Below are 18127 nucleotides of genomic sequence, written 5' to 3'. Positions count from 1 at the left end.
TATTAGAACGTGAAAGAAGGTATAGTTTGTTATGAAATTTGACTCTAAAGACCTGAGTCTAAGCGTCGCATCATACGATGAGAGGTCATTATAATATGACCCATTAGTCCATGGTGATAATCAAAGAGATTATCTTAAGTTTGTTAAGAAGAAGGAGTATCCAATAAGGAATCGAGATTGTGATTCGAAGGTCATGATTGGAAGACTAACGTGAGATAGAGAGTGGATGCACGATTGAGTACTGCTTGAAGTTAATAAGTCTAAGAGATAGATATTGATTCGAAGGAATATAGAAGTTACATTTATTACCTAGGATGAAGAGATGACGTATGGAGTCATTATACAAGCCCTGTTTTGTTGATGATTCCAGGACGTAATCATCCTAAGGGGGAGATAATTATAACACCCGCAGATTCGGGCTAGTCAATTTAGAGACAATAAGCGTCAAAAATGACTTTTTAATGGAAGATTATTTAAAAGGAGTAATCTTAACCAAATTATAGTATATTTAACAAGGGTTCCGTACATCTAAAAACGCCAAAATTTGAATTATAACGAATAAGTTATGGCCCGTCGAAGTTTTACTGCAAAACCTGCACGACACCGCATAAGGTAAAAAGTGAATTTTTGATAAACTAATTTTTAGCCTATAAATCTAAACCAAAGTCATAGTATACGTTAAACCGAGAGAGTGCATAAAAAGAACGCCGAAATCTGACTTCGTTTGAGGAACTTATGATTTTTCTAAGATTTGGCTTAGTAGTGCACAACCCAGAATTTGAATTTTAGATCAAACGGTTTTTGGCCAACGCGACCTAAATGAGAGTTGAATATCTCATTAATAGGAACTCAACGATAAAAAGGCAGATGAAAACGGAGTCCGTATGAAGAAGTTACAAATTTTACGCGGTCATTAAACAGTGTAATCTTCTCATACTACTAAATTTAAAATCAATCGATAATTAGTTGATGGAGTGAAAAGGAAAGTTGTAGAACTTGTCTTTACCTACGCGTGGATATAAAGAACGTAAAAATCAAAGTTTGTATGAGAAAGTTATGAATTTTTAAATATTGGCTATTTTACGTGTGTCCGGCGCCACGTGTCAGCACCAGGCTTCGCCTTGGTGCCTACGCAAGGCTCACGACGTGAGCACCTTGTCTCACAACGTGAGAAGGCCCAAACAGCCTATAAATAGAGGCATAAATCACCCCCAAAACTCACACCTTTCATACCCTTTCTCTCCTATTACCTCCAAACCCTCTCTTCCATTCCCTAGCACCTCCTAGGTGTTAGAGGTGAGTCCCGAAGCGCCGGAAGGCTCCGAGAAGAAGAGCTTTGGGCTTAGAAGTTCTGCCTCTATAGAGCCCAGCTCCTAGCCAAACCTCCCGATAAGTGAGTTATGCTTACCTTACTTTAAGTATAACTTATGTTTAAGTTCATTATCGTTATTATGAACCTATAAACAAGATTTATCAACGATTCAAAGTCGTTATACTGATTGATCTACTTACAGGGATGATGTCTAGGCTATGATTTAGTGAGGTGTTTAAAGTGGGATTTCCAAACAGTATACTTCGTATACCAAATGGACCCTACCTCTGATATGATCCTACCAGATTGTTCCTTACTTGATAGATCATGAAGTAGACTCTAAGTTAATGACGAATCTAGACTAATAATTAGCCGCAATAAATATTAGACTAAAATATAGTGGTAATAATACTAGGTTTCGTCGAAGGAAATCATATTGTTAAGAAGCGAAACGCTGCTCGAATATCGAGTTGTCATTTTAACAAGTGAGTGCATAGTTCCTTTCATCTTACAGATGCATATGAAGTATTTTATATCAATTACGTTCTATGAGCGCATATTATATGTATACTTGTCATGTACGTTGGATGAACGATTTTATACATGTTTTAAATGATTTAAACTGTATATGTATTTTATATCTACAAAATATGTTGGGTAAAATATGGGTAAATGAATGATGAGGGATAAAAGTTGTTATAGAGGAACATTAGCTGTATGGACATAGTGCCTTATAGGTGAACATTGGCAGCAATGGACCTAGTACCCTACAGATGAGCATTGGCAGCTGCGTCACAACTTGTAGATGTTTTTGATCTACTCTAAACATCCTCGCAGTTACGCTTTAATGATAGTATCGGCAGCTGCGCCTAATAGAGGACATTATAACCCTGGCAGCCGTGCCCAAATGATAGTATCGACAATTGTGCCTAATAGAGAATTTCACAATTCTGGCAGCTGCGCCTAAATGATAAAGTTGGCAGATGTGCTTAATATATAATATTGACAGTTGTGTCATTGGCAACGATGGACTTTGTGCCTACTCCTTAGGACTGAATGAGTGAATGATAAATGATTCTTATGGGAGATCCTTAAGAAATAAAGAAGATAATGGGGATGGCTAATTAGGTTGATTGTTTAATGATTAAACATAATTATATTATTGTGGGTTGAAAACCCTATGTACTCACCAGGTTTCCCAACCTCACCCACTCAAGTTTATTATATCACAGGTATCGATATGAAGTTACATTACCCTGAGAGATTAAGGAGATGTCGATCACTAGTGTAAGTAAATGTAAGGTCTGTTTATGCTTATGTTTCTGTATTGACGATCACATCCCAATGTCTTAAAAAGGAATAAAATACATTTCTTCGGAAATGCTTTGATAATATATTTATCATGTTTTTCTGGGAACAAATTCCGTCTCTTTAAAAGATACTCTGATTTTCAAAATAAAGCATAAACAAATCGGTCTTTTCTAGCCGTGAAAATGGGGATGTCACGTAGTCTTACCAAGAGATAATATAAGACCTGTAAAAGAGGTTTAAGTTTAATTAAGTTGAGACAATAGGTAGCATATCCTTAAAAGTGCATGCGAGACCTGAACAGAGAGTAGAATTCTGATATCCCTGGTCCGAGAGTGTGGATTAGGTATAGTTATCTGCCACTGATATGAGAGTATGGATTAGGCATAATCATTCATGCCTGGTCCGAGAGTATGGATTAGGTATAGTATTATGCCACTGATCCGGGAGTATGGATTATGCATAATCATTCGTCCGTGGTCCGAGAGTATGGATTATGCATAATCATTCGCCCCTGGTCCGAGAGTATGGATTATGCATAATCATTCGTCCCTAGTTCGAGAGTATGGATTAGATATAGTTATTCCTAATCCGAGAGTATGGATTTGAGGTAGGTATTTATTCCTGAATCTGATAGTATGGATTATGTAGGGATCAATGGAATGGGGTAGATTTCTTATAAGAGATATATTTGTATATTGCGAGTTTTGAGTTATATATATACATATGCATATTATGACATTGTGGGATTGAAATCCCTATGTACTCACCAGGTTTCCCAACCTGATCCACTCAGTTTCTTTGTATCATAGGTAGCGATATGAAGATACTGTTAGATAATGTAATTATTTGCTAAGAGATTCAAGGGGATATATGTCGATAGTATGTTGAGACATTGTAAGTCTCCGTTTATGCTTATGTTTTTTGCATCAGTTATGACGTCCCAAAGTTATAATAATTAATGAAAAACATTTCTTCGGAAATACATTTTATGAGACATATTCCGATATTTCAAAATGAACTCTGTTATTAAATAATCATGAACAAAAAGTTTTTAAATGATTGTGAAATTAGGGATGTCACATATAACTTATGGGAAACCCTTTCATTACTAGTCTCCATCACCTAAGATCATTCCTTGAGAAACCCTAGCCCCCTATCAGTTCTTTTTGAACCTTGACATCATTTATGAGCTTATTTCTCCATTAGATGGTTGAATCTTAAAGATAAAGGTGGTGGCAAAGTGTATAGAAGAAGATTTCGAGTATAGATCCAACAAGATTACATCATTCATGGACCATTGTGAGTAAAAAGCTTCTAACTTGCTCATTATTTTCATAGATCTTGTCATTTGTCATATTTGCCATTTTTTGGTCATTTTAGTGCATAAGTTTAGATCTTGAAAGTTTGTGACCTTGTTATGGATAAAGTTGAAAACTTTATCCATCTAAAAATCATATTTATTTAGATATTAAGGTTGTAGACCTGGACGTAATGGATTAAGTTAAGAAAGATGCATTTTTGGGACCTTTGTAATCCCCCGAAAATCATGACATAATTTTTTTTGTTTTTAGGTTAACATATCATTGATACATTTCTTTCCCATGAAACCAAGGTAATCAAGAGTTAGCAAAAACATCATTAATCAGAGTTATTCACAAAATGCGGAAACATATGGTGTGTGCCCTGCAACCATCTTGAGCTTTCTCCTTAGAAAATTGAAGTACTTGAAACATAAACTTAAAACCGTAAGCACAAAGCTTAGTGGGTTCCCCAAAATACCATACAAAATACAACCATGGAATATCATGCACATACATATAGTTTCCATGGGCTTCCCCATGGTCTTTATCTGATATATCATGGGCTCCCCCTATGGTCTTTACCTGGAATGCCATGGGCTCGCCCCATGGTCTAATATCAAAATGTCATGGGCTCCCCCGGGTCTTCCATGCATGTATCATAGAGACAACTAGCATACCAAACATCACATAAACAACTAGCATACCACATAACACTTGATAGGCCAACATTGGTGCCTTCGACCCATACATATAGTGACAAGACTCACCTCGAATGCAGAAGCTTACTGAAATAATTCCCTAGTTGCTGCCTTGACGACACCTTTGAACTATCAAATCAAAAAAACACCCAATTAGCAATTGGATTCCATTCCAAGGACCACTAACCATACTTGGGGTAAAATGACCATTTTACCCCTGACCCCAACATGAACCAAAACTGCCCAAAACCAAAAGATCCACAAAGGCCCACTAATAGCCCAATTTTCCAAATTAGGACCAATCCCATATGGGCCTTATCCTAAGCCCATATTTTCCTTAATTACAAATCAGATTACCTTAAGCACCCCTTGGGACAAACTTGGTCAAAGACATAAGTTAAAGGTCAAAGTCAACGGTCCAAGTTGATCCAACTCGTCGAGTTGTCCTTCAACTCACCAAGTTTCTCCATTAGATTGCACATTCGGGAAGAAACCAATATAACTCATCGATTTCATCAATAAACTCACTAAGTTTTCCAGAAATCCAACCTCTTAATCCATAAAGCCAACATTATCGAGACTAAGGGCTTCACGGCATAGATCTCAACTAAAATAACATCTAGAAGGGTAAAGTTTCCAACTTTACCCCTAAGAATCACCAAAATGGGTTCAAAACCCAAACCCTAAGCTTAAAAGAGTGAGGGCTTAATCAATAAGCATTTGATCACCAAAGGCATAACCCCAAACTGCAGATCTGGCCTTAAAGGCTGAATGGCCACGTAAAGTTTCCAACTTTACACTTATACATGACTAAAGAAGGTCAAATGTTCCAAAAAGGGCTATAACAAGGTCTTAATGAATGCATGATGCCCTTAAGACCATAAAGTTGGCACCTTTATGCCAAAAGAGCTCATGGAGATTCAGATCTGAAAGAATAAGCACCTGGGACGACCCATACTCCCATTATCCACCCAAACATGGCTAAAAACATACATTCTAACCCAAGAAGAGATCAAAGCAAATATAAGGCAAGTTTGGAACTTTATTCCTCAAATGAGTGATAAATGATGATGATGTTTCAAATCTTCAAGCTCAAAATTCACAAACTCTTCTTCACCAACTTCCTCTTCTTCTTTCTAAGTCTCCAAGCTACCAAAAATGATCTTCACAAGGTTAAGAACACACAAGGATGATAAGGGTTAGGTTTTATGGTTTCTGAGCTAAGAAGGCCGATAAGGAGGTTGGGACATGGGACATAATGACATATTTATATGGCTTGAACCCTAAAAATTAGGGTTTCTCAAACAACACCCAACTCGCCGAGTTGAGGCACCTCGACTCGTCGAGTTGGCCCATTAAATCCCCGCGATTCTTCATTCTTCAACACGTCGAGTTGGCTTCTCAAACTCGCCGAGTTCAACTTGAATTTGGCTTAATTTCAATGATTTAACCTTCTAGATTCCGGGTGTTACACCCTTTAAGACTTAAAGTCTAGATCTTGGTTGTTTGGACCATCCTAATGGATAAAGTTGAAAACGTTATCCTATGGAGCTATTAGGAACCTGGATTGAGCTTCAAGTTAAATGTCTTAATGTATTAAGGACTTAAAAATGGTTTTTGGCAAATGCTTGGTTACACATGGCATAACCTTAAATTACGCAGCACGTAGCGTGACCATGCCCCATTTTCTGTGGGAAGGCTCTACGCATGGCGTAGAGCTAGAGTACACACAGCGTATGATTAGAAGGTGTTATTGGTCATTTTTGAGCATTAGGTCAAGTTGGGTGGGGTCTAGCCTTGGAAGGGTAAAATGGTCTTTTACCTTAGAGAGAGAGTATGAAATGGAACTTTGATTATGGGTTATCACATTAATTATTAATTAGGTTTATTTAGATATGTTCATTGTGAGGAACTTTTGTAGTAGCAACGAGTGTGATATTTGGTTATCTTCGGATTAAGGTGACTCTTCTCACTATACTATAGGACACTAGGTGTCGTATGTGCTTGTTGTCTTTGTGACTCTTGTTTTATGCATGTATGCCTGTATGTTATATGTACGTGGGGTGAAATAGACCCATGCAGTTGAAAAACACCAATTATGTCAGAAGGGACTCGGAGGTGAAATAGACTCGTTCGGTTGAAAAATATCGATTGATTCAGAAGGGACTCAGGGGTGAAATAGATCGGTTCGGTTGAAAACTATTGATTGAGTCGGAATGGACTCAGGGGTGAAAATAGATTTGGGGGTGAAATAGACACGTTATAGCCTTGTGCGGATATGTATGTATGGTATGCGGTATTTGGGGAACGCACTAAGCTTTGCGCATATGATTTATGTTTAAAATGTTTTCAAGTACTTTTGGTTTCAAAAGGAAAGGTCCGACTTGATTGTACTACATTCCCTGGGGATTTATTTCGCTTTGACTATTTATGATTTTATTTAGATGCTTTTAGAATACTTTTATTATGTTTGTCTTTTGGATTAATTAATGAATGGTTTTGATTTAAATAAAATGAAATTTTTACTCGGTTTTTGGAACGTTACAATAGAGATCATGTTCGTCAAAAACAATTAGCAGGAACTGAGTTTGTGACCTTTGGTGACCATTTTTGTAGTTTTGTATTAAATAAATTTAGGAGTACATTACATTGGTTTCTCCAAAGTACCATATTCAATCCACAAGATTCATTTCTTTCAATTTTCAAACCCCAATTCATAGTTTTGTTGCACCGTTAATATCTTATCCTAACAATGGTCATATTTTATATCAACAATATGTAAAGGAGTCAACCAAATGCTCTCATAAATAGATCTGCCTTGCACAATGCTTGTCTGTGTTGGGTTATGACGTTTGATCACAATGATCACAACAGAAGCATAAAACCAAAAATTGATCATTATAACACATCAATGATTAAGGTATAAGAAACTTTTAGCAACAAAACTTAAACCCTAGAAGTATCGATGAAACATATACCTATTGTGTAGATGAAATATAATAGTGGTATCAGAGCCTAGGCTTGCTTTCTCTTATACTTGATGCAAATGTGTTTTTTCAAAGTTGAATATGTCCAGACCATAAAACTCGACGAGTTCTGGTAGAAAACCTGACGAGTTCATGTATTAGAGCATGAAATCGATGAGTTCCATGAAGAACTCGACGAGTTTGGCCTCCAGACAACATATCTTCATGTTTCTTGGCTGGAATTGGATTAGGAACGTTACCCTAAGCTGTTTTTGAACTGGTAAACTTGTTTTTTATGTGGCAATGTTCATGCTAATCCAATTTCAAAAATAATTGTCAATAGATTCATGTTTTGTATTAGTTTAAAAGTTATGCTAATTACATGAAAAAGTTTGATGTGGATTATCTTTGTTCATATGAGTTGCTTAGATATGTGTTTTCAATCCATTTTAATCTAAGAGATGATTCTAAAATGTGTTTGTGTAACTTGTCCTCAAGTTACATGAAAGGTCACATTTAAGTTTCATAAAACTCATAAAATTTGGCAATGGTTACAACAAAATGAAGAGTCTTGTCCTCAAGTTATGGAGGTTCAAGAGTCACTTCATTAAGTAATAAAATGTGTAACCCTAATTAATTCCATAAGTTACAAAATAAAGAAAAGTTACATTCTTTTATTAGTTTAAAGTCTTCCATAACTTGTCCTCAAGTTATGGAACTTGAAGAGTTTTTGGATTAAAACTACTTTAAACACATAAGTTATAGAAATTAATTAGTTTTGAATAGTTTCAAAAACTTGCCCTGAAGTTTTGGAATTTGAAAAGTTTCACTTATGAATACTTTAATTCCAAGTTAGCCCTTATAATTTTAAAAGTTAAAATTCAACCCTTATACTTTATAATATTATAAGTTAATAATATTTATATGTATGTATAAGAGTAAAGTCAGTCTTACCGTTAGCAGGTCTCATTCACAAAGCCGGTCTATAAGGGGAGTATAAGGTTACTGTCTATAAAATGGTAGTTTAATGGGTTTCCACTCTCACCCACCGCTTCCTTGACCGGTGGAGGGTCGTTAGTCGAACGGGTAGGACAAGGACTAGAATTCTCCCTTCATTAAAAGTATTAATGATAAATACTAAGTAACTAAAACTTTTATAAATACTCAATCTTAGTTACTTAGGAAAAAGTGAATAAGGTGCGAATCCATGAAATTACACTTTGCACTTTGTTTAAGTCGGTTAGTGGAGCGTGTGTGGTTAACCGGCACACTAACCTGGACTTAACAAGGTAGGAAAAGGGTAACTTAATATTTATCATAGTATCGGTGGAGCGTGTGTGGTTAACCGGCACATCGATTAAGGGGTAAATATTAAGGGTACCAAATATATTTGCATGGTTACTTCACACCTTGTTTTGTGATCCCCGACATCCCAGTCACAAAACCTGAAGGGCACACTTGAGATTGAAACATGCCATTGAAAAGTTCAATGAATCTCAAAAGATCTAGGAGTTTCAAAACCAATTAAAACCTAATAATACATTTCGTTTATCTTGGTGGAAATTGGTGAATTGTCATTCACCTACCTTCAAATATTTTATAGCTTGGATTACGGCATCCCTCTTCCAAGTTATAAAAGTATTGTGTTGGGTCCTAGCCTTAATATTTTATATTGGGTGTTATATTATGGACTTTAAATCAACTATCTTGAATATCTCCCAAAAGATGTCTGGTTTAGACATTTATGATCTTCCCAAATCTCTTGAAACTAGCTTTCCTAAATGAAGATGATGTCCCATGGAAATCATACTTCTTTCACCTCCTCCAACTATTCTCCCTAACCCACAAGTTCTTGAAAATTTTAAGGTCACTCAAGCCCTATTGGCAAGAAAAGGTCTATATGTGATCACATCTTGGAGATGTAGTCACATATTGACAAGCCGGGAGAGTTGGGTGTCAAAGTCTTGAGAAAGTTGGTGGCGCAACTACTTTCTAAGTCACATAGTGAGTTCCTTTGGGACTCCTATGAAACAGACTATGAAAAGACCCATAATGATCTTATCTATTTGCTAAGATCAAATTCCAAAACTTTATGGACATTGACAATGATAGTCCCATGTTCCATTACCAAAGCGTCCATATGTTAAATTGCCAAAGGAAGGGGCAGTGGTTGCGAAGCTGCCAATTTACCTAAGGGTGTTAAAGTCAATAAGTTTGACTCTACTTCAGGTAAAGTCCACTATCTAACTCTGCTAAGTTTCTATTTTGAGATTCTTGATACATGATGTGACTGGGTCACATGGTGATGTTTTAAAAATCAAAGAAAAGTGAAGGAACTTAAAGAAAGAATATGCTGAATCTGATCGCATAGATGAATTTCTATCGCATAGTTTGAAGATCGGATTCTTGAGCTACTTCTTAGGAGTTATGAGATATTGCTTAGGAATAGATAACAACAAGATTTCATATGGATTGTAAGGATAAGTTTTTCTGCAAAGTTTTAAAATAAAAGGAAATTTTGATTTTATTTATTTTATGTATCCTTACAATGGCGTTTGTGGAAAATTGTTGCTTATAAGATTCCACTGATAGCAATATTGGAAAGTAAATTTGATTCTCTCATTTGTTGTAATATCTAAATTTACCAAATAAGGAAAGATTCTCGTCACCCAAGTTTCAGTTGGATAGAAACTTGGAATCATGCAAGTTGTATAGAATGATGGATGAGAACTTTCAAGCATTGGAAAAAATTAAGACTAACTACTTGTTCACATGGATGTGTGAGTCAAGTAAAGGACTAAGGGATCGAGTACACATTCTTGTTCACTGATTAAGTCCACCACAAAAGATCGATAAGACTATTCGTCATGATTTACTTAAGTTCAGTAAATATGGTTATACTTACAAGTTTAAGTATAATTATGAAACATTGGAAAAGTTTCAATGTAACGCAGAACGAATAAGAAGAGTCAAATTAGGCAGAAAGATAAACGTTTCTCAAATCTGAAAAAGATGGGAGAGTACTTTAGTATCATGTTTTGTGATCATCTTGATGATTAAGAAACCATATCACAATTGGTCTTCTAAGTACATCTTAGTGCATTCTTATGGCTAAGAAGAGGAGTCATGAATTGTTGAAGTGGTTAAATCAAGAAGATGATTCATACTTCGTTCCAAAAACAATTCTTAGAGTTATACTCTATGATTGTAACTTGAGTGACATGTCTTAAAGAAGGTTAAAAACACTTGTCAAATGTAAGAGTAAAAGTTTTCTACTCTTGTACATTTGAAATTGGTAAATTGTGATGTTTTGGATAAAACAAAGACCAACTAAGGCCAATTGTGTGAAGTGTTTGTCTTGATTAGAATCCACACTATCTCTTGAATATCTGACAAGAAAGTCTTATATATCATGAGGACAGTGGGAGTCTTAAAGGTCTTGAAAAGAACTAATCAAGAATAAAACATGAAGTTCTTCACTGGCACACGACTTGAGGCTTACAACCTATCGTGTTGACATATTTTGTGCCCATTCCAGTTAAAGTTGACTTTGCATATGAGTTCTTAGGGTTCTCAATTGGTTGCATAACAACTTGGAAGCAATGGCAGGCCCTTGAGCTGCCAGTGGCAAGAAATTAAGATTGAGTTCAGTCCATATGAGTTTCGATTTGTCATTATTCTTGTCTTGTGACTATGGTTTTGACAATTCACATGGATAAGAACACATACACCATTAAATCTAAGTGTCATAAGGTTTCTCTCCGATTCATGAAAATGATGGTGAGGAAACACTTTCACTAAGTAGATTTTAGCTAGATAGCAATTGTGATATTTGCATTCTCAAAGTCGTTAGTGGAGCATGTGTGGGTTACCGACACACTAACATGGACTTCTAAGAAGTGGCAAAGGTCTAAACAATCAAGTATGATTACAGCATCCCTTTTCATAGTTCTTAAAATTGTTTATACACACCTGTGAGCTATCTAAGATAAGGTGTATGATTAAGATAAAGTTTTATCAAAGCAATCTAGTATCAGAAATCTGAACTTTGGTAAGAAAGTCAATAAAGTATTGATTTCTAAAAGTCCATCTGATTTCTGAGTACATGTCAAAGCTAGTGGGAGCATAATTTTTATGCTAATAATCATCATGTTAGTGGGAGCATGATAATTATGATAAGTATTGCAAGTTAGCAATGTTAATTATAGAAAACAAAAGGTTTCAATTGGGAAAAAGTTGTTTTGCTATAATTAAGGGAGAGGAAATTATAAAAGCTTATATTGAGGTTTAATCGTATTTAGTCAAGGATATATATATATATATATATATATATATATATATATATATATATATATATATATATATGAATGTTATGTTGGAATGGCTCAACATAAGAAAATTCGAATATATGGGGTCCATTATTTGCGTTCTAAAATTTGATTATGATTACGACATCCCTTTTCATAATCTGAGTGATGAGAACTTGGCAAATTGAAATGGAAATATTATAGCAAAAGACTGGTTTAGTCTTTATGTGAGACATCATGAATCGTGTCCCATATGCTTTGGATATAGGATCGATTGCATGTGCTATATTCATCCTTTCTAAAATTTTCCAAATGCCTGGGGCATTAAGAAGGGAAAAGGTCTAGAATTGGATATGACTAAAAGGATTAAGCAATTGTCGAGGACAATCTAAGGTTTACCAAAGATTGGTTGCTCAAGGACAGTTGGAAGTATAGTGTTAATTCTGGAAGGACCATATTGACATCATATGTAAGGAGGCAACTCTTGTTCAGAAGTGATAGTCAAAATGGAATATGGAAATGTTTCAAAGATAGAAATTATTCAATCTATGTAAGATTAGGAAACTTAATGAAAGAAGGATGTTTCCAAAGAGTTGATCTCCTTTGGAATGCTCTGTAATAGTTGTTGTCAAGTCTTTCTGACTTTGTGCATAATCATTACAAGAGGATCAATGCATATAAGTTTAGAATCTAACAGATTTCAGTAAATGGCATGAATTTGGAATTCTTGCATTTGTAGTAAGGATTTGGGACTATGAAATGAGAATCATTGGAATTATGTTCAATCGATTTATTTCACAAAGTAAAGATCATAGACAAACATAGTATGCATACTTGGAGTGTGGCATGACTAGTGTTTAGAAAACATAGTGTACATGCTTGGAGCATGGGAGAACTATTGTTTTAAATTCAAGAACAAAGTTGATAGTTGAAACAGTATACAATGAATAATGTGTAATCATATGGTGATAAATAAAAGGTGTTTTATTTATGTTCATAGGTTTTGATACCATATTGGATTCAATTATTATTGTGTTTCACTTTGCATGTTTTAACTTCCAGAATAACTAGGTCATTGTTCTGGATGACTAAGTTATTCAAACCATCCACAGTCGGTCATATGTTGTAAGTAGATATGAATTAAGATTGTCATGGGTTGGCTTGTAGAGGTCTAAGATGTTGGACAAAGGGCTACAACACTCATGAGTGCTCATAAGTTCTGAGTATTGGATTCAACCCGCGCTCATTGGAATCACTTCATGGATTTTATCACGAGTGATCATGAGACGATAATATCTTATATTCTTCAAACCTAGAGATATGAGTTGTTACTATGAGTTGGTTGTACATTGATTGAACGAAAACGCATTCGGTAACTCGATGTTATAAAACGTGCCTTTGTGTATGATTCAACAAGTAGTAGAAAAAGTTATATGAGTCGAAGTTTATCCATTCCTTTTACCTTCGGGATAAAAGCGATATATGTGGGCCCCTCGATGATTTGGTGATGACAAATGTAACTGCTTGGCCGGGCCTAGACTGATTTGATTTGTTCAATTAGTCAGTCGTCATAAATCGGAAATCGGGAAACAACAAATGGACAGAGAGAATGATTATAATCCATGTCTCGGTCCATATGATATCTAGAATGGAGGAATATATGATCCCTTATCTAATGGACAAGTCATTGACAAAGGTCAGATATCATCGGCAAGGTCAGAGTTCGATAGAAGCTTTTGAGAGCTACGATTGCCAGTCGGTTCTTGAAGTCATACTTTCAATAATAGTTTGAGACTTATCCAAGTAGGAGACTGTTGGATTAATGTCTAAGTCCATAACTATAATTGGTAAGACTTGACCCGACCCGGCGTGGTCCATTTGGGTTGCATGGCGTCATGCATTTGGATAGACTATAATGAGAGAAATAACACTTAAGGTTTGTTAATATATTATAAGTTCTAACATATTAATAAGATTATTTAATTAGTATTGATCAAGAATTAATCTAGGATTAATTAAGTGATCAAAAGAAGACTAATTAAATATATGGGTTGATTGTGTAAATCATCCATACTTATATAGTGGGCTAATGCTCCATGGATTATCAAGTTGGACTAAAACCCATAGGATGCTCCATGGATGCTCCGTGGTGTATTTGAACCCATGGATCCAAGGAAATGGAAAGCCGTGACAGTTAGGGTTTACCCTAATTGTGACACTATATAAAGATCTTATTGGTGACAAAATCGGCACTAGAGTATATGTGAAAGGGCTAGCCGATTTTATGAAGTGTGGATTTCTCTCTAATCTATTCTAAGTGTATTTGGTGTTGTGCAAACCATTTGAGGTGTCACACTTGGGGCACTACGCATTCAAGCTTCATGAAGACATTCTACATCAAAGATGTATGTAATTCTAACTTGATATATTCATATGAATCAATATTATTATGCTAGTTAGGATGAATACCTTGGAAAGTTCATATTTCCATGTATAATAGAGAAAACATAGATCCAAGGTATTTAGGGTTGCATGTAAACTTAGGAGTGTTAGAATGCTCAAAACCCAACAGATTCAGAGCCCAAATAGAGTCCCTTTAATTTGATCGGTCCCGAAGACTTATGATTTAGCTAAAGACTTTATTTAACGTGCTTGTGAATTAAACACACACACACAAACACACTTTAGGTATATTTTGTGTTCAACAACCACCTAAACAAAATAGAGACCATGAGTGTCTCTCTCACGCTCTCTAATGATCCTTAGAATTAATACCAAAAAATATACACACTTCTGTGTGTTTTTTTGTATTCGGTAGTCACGCACAAAAATATGAAGGAGTCGAGTGATTGATTGCCAAAGGAAGCCGCCAAAATTTAATTCAGTCGACTGGAGTTTTTATTTCTTATATAGGATATTTACATTAAAACCTTTTTGCGATTTTAGCTTCTAATTAACTCATCATAAGATGATGAATTAACAAGATAATACTTTATCTTTCTTTTTTATTATCTTAAGCTTAAATTATTTCTTTTGTGTAACCTAAAAAGACCCTGCTAATTATAAAAAAAACTAAATTGTTGTGATCATAGGCAAATTTTCATCTGTTTCTACTTGAAAATGTCACAACAACTGTATAATACTATCTTTGTTAGCTTAGCAAGGTGTATGTCATCCAAGACTATAATTGTACTTATAACCTAATGTATGATAGTCCTTAGTGAGTGATCAAATTTTCTTCTTTTTCTATGATATACATATGTTGTGATCATATACATATTTTCATCTGTCTCCCACTTGCAAATGTCACCACAACTATATAATACTATCTTCCTTAGCCTAGCAATGTGTATTTCATCCAAGACTACAATTTTACTTATAACCTAGGATATGAACAGTCCATAGTACGTGATCAAATACTCTTCTGTTCTATGATATACATATGAATGTGGAACATGGAAGTATGCCAATCAAACATTGAATATTATGTTTCCTGATAGAGATTTGTGATGACCAACAACATACTACATTATTGATCCATTATCAACTTGGTTTGAGTACGATCGTACATTTTGATGTTAGGAGCAAATCATCGAGGGCCCCATGGATATTGTTTCACATGTTAGGGAGGAAGGAACAAATAAATTATGACCACATGGATCCCACCCACTCATCGTCTCATACATGGAGATTCCATATATGGTTGATAGTTACAAACAACTTTGGAGAGTACCAAAGCACAAAATACTAAAAACTAAAAATCCAATGCATCTTTGTTTTAAGAATATGTGATACTACTATTTTAAAATTACATGTGAAGTAATCTCTAAGTGTGGGTTACTCTAATATATAATTTTCATTAAGTACTCATGAGTATTAGTTGCATCTCACATGATATGTCCATCTCCATATATAGTCTATTAATACTCGATGATATTCTTAAATCAATACTCACTTCTGTATGTATGACTGAATGTGGAGGTTTTGAATAAATTGATATGTTGGAAGTTGGTCAATCATACAAAAAAATCATATAAATAAATTACTGAAAATGATTGCAATCCAACTTATTAAGTCTCCATATAATAATCATCACGTCAAATAAAATTTACAATGTATAAGTTCCAAAAAAACTCCAACTAAACTACATAATCAAATTAATTCATTAGAAAATCGAAAGCCTATCAACCTAGTATGACTCTCATGCTTGGTTTGCAATAATCGTTTGGTGAATGGATTAGCAAGGTTTTCTTCCGATGTAACTCTTTTAACTATGATGCCCCCTTCTTCGATAAGTTTTCTGATGTAGTGTACTTCTTAAGTATATGTCTTGAGCGCTTGTGAGACCCTAGGTTATTTAATCAAGGTGATTTCACCCTCATTGTTACAGAATATCTCAACATGATCATTGATGCTTTGAACAACACCAAGATCCATGATGACCTTCTCCATCCATATAGCCTCCTTTGCAGCTTCATTAGATTTAATATACTCAACCTACATCCATGATCCATTACTATATTTTGCTTAGAACTACTCATAGTCGTTTCTCTACCATGTAGTAAGAACACGAATCCTGGCTGCGAAGGAGAATCATCTCTATCGGTCTGGAAAATAACATCGATGTTAACCTTTACACTGAGCTCTTCCACACCTCCATAAACCAAGAACATATATTTTCTCCAAATAAGACACTTATGAATGTTTTTTACTACAATCCAATGATTTTGCACCAGGTTTTGCCTCATAACGACTCGTCATGCTCAAGGCACATGAGAAACCAAGCGTAGTATATATCATGGGGTATATGATCGATCCCACACCATAAGCATATTGAATTCGATTCATATTCTCCATATTATCACTAGAACTAGAATACTAAGCTATTCTCAATGTCACACCATGTTGCATATACATAAACCCTTCTTAGAGTCTCGTCTATGTTTGTCAAATGAGGTGTGTCATTTATTATGAAGGGTGATACGATGCATAAGTACCTACTAGTTTCAAATTTATAACCTAACTAACTTAACTAATTTATGCACCTATAGGCAGTGTACCTAGTCGGATTATAGAATAGCTTAGGTAAGTCGAGTGTCGAACACAAGCAACGAAATTTATTTTAAAAAATAACAACTTCTAATTTAACTAAGAAAACAAACTTAAATTGGGGTTTTTGCTGGTTTTACAAAATCGTAAGAACTTAATTCAAACTACTACCAAATTAACAACTAAACAAGCAAGAAAATGACTTTTACTTAAAGATTTAAAGAGTACTCTTGTTCAGTTCTGATTTTCCCTTCTCATATGGTTGCTTTCTGTGGATGGATTAGGCTGATTACCAGTTCATTAGTTTACTAGTTATTTTGATCAAATATCTAGTTGTACCAATTTATGAATTACCATAATGATCAAACATAGGTTAAACACAAAATCGATATAAACACAAATTGGGCTATGACTGATTAATCTAATAGTTACTTTCCTATGATCAAGTTAAGCAACCAAGCACAAATTAAGATTAATTATGTTCTCTAACACAGTTAAAGTTACTAGCTTTAATTACCTAATCTAAGATGTGATTAATCTTATCTCTAATTATTTAATGATCATAAACAATTAGGTAACAAATTCATGCAACTAGAACGATCATCTATCACACATAACTTGATTAATAAGCAATATAATATAGAACTTCAACATACTAGGATTTTAATTATCAAACACAAGTAAAATCATCATAAATCATCCATAAGTCAAAATTAACACATAAGGATCAGGTTCATCTTCACCAAACAGAAGTATAAGGTTTTTAGTCTGTCATGATAATAGAAAAACACACTAAATCAATGCAATTTAGACTAGAAACAAGTAATGCTTAGCCAAATGAATAGATCTATGCAGAATTCTTCTAAATCTCTTCAACTCTTGAGCTTCAATCGATTTCTAATCTTCCCTAGGTTTTCTACATGGTTTTAGTTGTGTAGCACCCAAAAAAAAACATCCCAATTTTAAACTATTTCAAAACACTTAAAACCATTTAACATTACATAGTTTGTTTTCAAAATAATAATTATCATAGTATCCCAGTATCAAATCATAAAATCATAACAGCATGAGGAGTGGTACGATCATGCCTTCGCCTTCCCGCGATCACCAGAAGTACCTGAAACAACAAACTGAAACTGTAAGCCCGAAAGCTTAGTGAGCTACCCCCAAAATACCAACCTCA

This window comes from Lactuca serriola, chromosome 8 (assembly GCF_051521515.1).
Source record: "Lactuca serriola cultivar US96UC23 chromosome 8, Lser_US96UC23_V15, whole genome shotgun sequence".
Classification (NCBI taxonomy): Eukaryota; Viridiplantae; Streptophyta; class Magnoliopsida; order Asterales; family Asteraceae; genus Lactuca; species Lactuca serriola.
The sequence above is the reverse complement of the archived record's forward strand: the minus strand, read 5'-3'. Positions refer to the sequence as shown.